The sequence below is a fragment of the Triticum aestivum genome, chromosome 7A (genome assembly GCF_018294505.1).
Source record: "Triticum aestivum cultivar Chinese Spring chromosome 7A, IWGSC CS RefSeq v2.1, whole genome shotgun sequence".
NCBI lineage: Eukaryota > Viridiplantae > Streptophyta > Magnoliopsida > Poales > Poaceae > Triticum > Triticum aestivum.
The window spans coordinates 262,768,153-262,772,477 of NC_057812.1; positions in this window are offsets into that span (position 1 = coordinate 262,768,153).

A 4,325-nucleotide genomic window follows, 5' to 3' on the forward strand; every position below is an offset into this window, starting at 1 on the left:
TTTCATTTAAAGCATTTTATGTGATGTCGCCCCGACGTCCGACTGTGGCATTTCATTTAAAGCCCTTTCTGTGATGTCGCCCCGACGTCCGACTGTGGCATTTCTTTTAAAGCCCTTTCTGTGATGTCGCCCCGATGTCCGACTGTGGCATTTCTTTTAAAGCCCTTTATGTGGTGTCGCTAAGACGCCCGACTGTGGCATCATTTCCTTATATTTATTTATTCACCTTTCGAGGTGTCGCTTCAGACACCCGATCGGTAGTTATTTATGTTTTGTTGGGATTTCAGGCGGACTACCGCCGTTTCCCTTTTACATACCTTGTTATGTTAATTTTTGAATGTACATTGGTGAATTATTCATGACGCATCCATGCATGCATTTGTTGTATCTTACGTCCGAACTGTCTTGCGAGTACTTTCAAAGTACTCACTGGCTTGTTGATTTGGTCAGATGCTGACGAAGGCGATCTCATGGATGAAGAGTTTGATAGCGAGTCTGACACCTAGAGGAGTCCCAGTCAGTCTCGTGCGACCCTGGTTTTGGTCACTGTTTTATATCCGCTTCCGCTACCAAATAAATTCATCGAGCCTCACCTCGACGCTCGATGAGATGACAGACTTAGAGTCTTGTATTTCTCTCCCCGCTGTGTTTCTCCACCACCGCCCTATCCTCGAGTCAGTAGTATGCCTCCACACCACTGTGTCATGTCCGCCATTATGTATATTTATTGGTGTGCTTGTAATAATTTGGTTGAGCAACCGTAGTTCGACCCTGTAATATATTTTATGCTACTGGCTTATTGTATCAAGAATTTGTCTACCAGTGAGGAGGATTTCTCTCATACTGGACTCAAAAGATTGGTTTCTCAATAAATATTTGTATTGGAAAACCGGTCGTGACATGCCGCTCCATGATAGCATGCCAAGTTTCATGAATTTCAGACGGGTTTTGGATTTTCTATAATTTAAAAACCATGCATCTCAATGTTTTGCCGGCAATCAATGGTGCCCCGGTGTTTGAAATTCATTCCCATTTCTTGCATGGGACCTAAGCATGCACCCAAGGACACATACTTGATTTTTCAACCAATATGCACTGGAGCATGTGAATGTAGTTAAAATTTGAGTTAGGCACATAAAATGCATTGAAAACTTAGTTAATGCATAAAATGTCCAAACGAACCCTGAAAAATCACAAAATATCACAAAACACTCCTGTTGTTCTATGTTGACACGAGAAAGAAATTTGAAAGCAATAAGAGGCAATGGATATCGTTTCGTCCACAAAGGTAGGACGTTCCCTACAGAAAACCATCATGCTTGTTGTGAGAAGCTTCGGTTTGTGAGAAGCATATACCCAAACTTGCCCCAAATGGGACAAAATTTGTACCACGGCATGTTGATGCCGCTCCATGATAGCAAGCCAAGTTTCATGAATTTCCGACGAGTTTTGGATTTACTAGAATTTAAAAACCATGCATCTCAATGTTTTGCCGGCAATCAACGGTGCCCCGGTGTTTGAAATTCATTCCCATTTCTTGCATGGGACCTAAGCATGCACCCAAGTACGTAGATTTGATTTTTCAACCAATTTATATGCACTGGAGCATGTGCATGTAGTTCAAATTTGAATTATGCACATAAAATGTATTAAAAACTCAGTTAATGCATAAAAATGTCCAAACGAACCCCAAAAAATCAAAAAAATCACACAACACTCCTGTTGTTCTATGTTGACACGAGAACAAAAATGAAAGCAATAAGAGGCAATGGATATCGTTTCGTCCACAAAGGTGGGACGTTCCCTACCGAAAACCATCATCCTTGTTGTGAGAAGCTCCGGTTTGTGAGAAGCATATACCCAAACCCGCCCCAAATGGGACAAAATTAGTCCCATGGCATGTTGATGCCGCTCCATGATAGCATGCAAAGTTTCATGAATTTCAGACGGGTTTTGGATTTACTAGAATTTAAAAACCATGCATCTCAATGTTTTGCTGGCAATCAACGGTGCCCCAGTGTTTGAAATTCATTCCCATTTCTTGCATGGGACCTAAGAATGCACGCAACGACACAGATTTGATTTTTCAACCAATTTACATGCACTAGAGCATGTGCATGTAGTTGAAATTTGAATTATGCACATAAATGCATTGAAAACTCAGTTAATGCATGAAAATGTCCAAACGAACCCCAAAAAATGACAAAAAATCACACAACACTCATGTTATTCTATGTTGACACGAGAAAAAAATTAGAAAGCAGTAAGAGGCAATGGATATCGTTTCGTCCACAAAGGTGGGACGTTCCCTACCGAAAACCATCATGCTTGTTGTGAGAAGCTCCGGTTTGTGAGAAGCATATACCCAAACCTGCCTCAAACGGGACAAAATTTGCACCATGACATGTTGATGCCGCTCCATGATAGCATGCCAAGTTTCATGAATTTCACACGAGTTTTGGATTTACTAGAATTTAAAAAACAGGCATCTCAATGTTTTGCCGGCAATCAACGGTGCTCCGGTGTTTGAAATTCATTCCCATTTCTTGCATGGGACCTAAGCATGCACCCAAGGACGCAGATTTGATTTCTCAACCAATTTATATGCACTGGATCATGTGCATGTAGTTCAAATTTGAATTATGCACATAAATGCATTAAAAACTCAGTTAATGCGTAAAAATGTCCAAACGAACCCCAAAAAATCACAAAAAATCACACAACACTCCTGTTGTTCTATGTTGACACGAGAAAGAAATTTGAAAGCAAAGAGAGGCAATGGATATCGTTTCGTCCGCAAAGGTGGGACGTTCCCTACCGAAAACCATCATGCTTGTTGTGAGAAGCTCCGGTTTGTGAGAAGCATATACCCAAACCTGCCCCAAATGGGAAAAAATTGTACCACAACATGTTGATGCCGCTCCATGATAGCATGCCAAGTTTCATGAATTTCAGACGAGTTTTGGATTTACTAGAATTTAAAAACCAGGCATGTTAATGTTTTGCCGACAATCAATGATGCCCTGGTGTTTGAAAATCATTCCCATTTTTTGCATGGGACCTAAGCAGGCACCCAAGGACACAGATTTGATTTTTCAACCAATTTATATGCACTCGAGCATGTGCATGTAGTTCAAATTTGAATTGTTCACCTAAAATGGCTAGAAAAGCAATTTAATGTATAGAATGTTCAAACGAAAGCTGAATAATTCCAATTCTTTTACGATAGACATATAGTTGCAGTTCGCTCTAGATAAAATGTCTAGCAATTCAAACACCGTCCATTGCCGCTGTGACCCCATTATGTAATTCAAATCAAGATGAAAAATCAAGTAGATCACACACAGTTTATTATCAGCAATCGTGTGATATGTAGTGCAAAATATCTTGGAGCACCGTTGGTGTATAGTACGCCTATGGCTTATGCGAGAAGGTGCATTGGCTACAGTCCATAGTCGGCGTCTCAAGCACACTAGCTCGCTCCCCAAATATCATTTCACTATTCAATCATCGCCGGTGAAAGATGGGCACGTGGACCCGCGTCGTGATGGCAACTTCGGTGGCCCACTCCGGCGAGATCGCGGCCACAGCCGCCATGCGCGTGCTAACAAAGTGCATGAGCGCGGCCACAATTTGCGACCGGGTGGCAAAGGCAGCCCAAACGGCTGCTGTTGCTTCTCAGGTGGCGGCAGCAACATCTACCTTGGGGATAGCAAGTGGCGAGAGCGGCACAGCAGCTGTCCGTTCCGCAGCGGCGGCCTTAGCCCTAATGGAGGCCGCCCACGACCATGTCGAGGCCGCCCACGCCTAGCTCCTGGCGGTCACCGGACAAATCGAACGAAGCTTCTCCGACAACGGTCGGCAACCCACGGCCGAAGAGCTGGCAATCGCCAAGAGTGTTCGAGCAGCCGTCCGTTCCTCCGCCGCATACCTTGCAACGACGGAGCCCATCCAAGCCCAGATCGCGTCCGCCCATGCCCAGCTCGTGGCGGCCTTTTCCAAAGAGATGGTGGACACGGATTGCGAGATGCTTGCCGAGTATGGTGCGATGGATGCCATCGAGCCCCTTCCCTAGGAGAACATGGGGCGCGAGCTGGACATGGAGGCGGCGGCGGGGATTGACGAGCACCAGCCATAGTAGTACTCTATGTTTTATTTAATTAAGAGCACCGGTCTTTAATTTGTTAGAGTAATTTTTAGGTCAGCTAGCTCTGTTTAATTGCTGAACTTGCTCGATTAGGAAATGTGGGTGTGCTGTAGTCTCCTTTGTGTACCCAAATTATGCAATGACGTGGATGACCACTGTAACCATGGAAATTCAAACC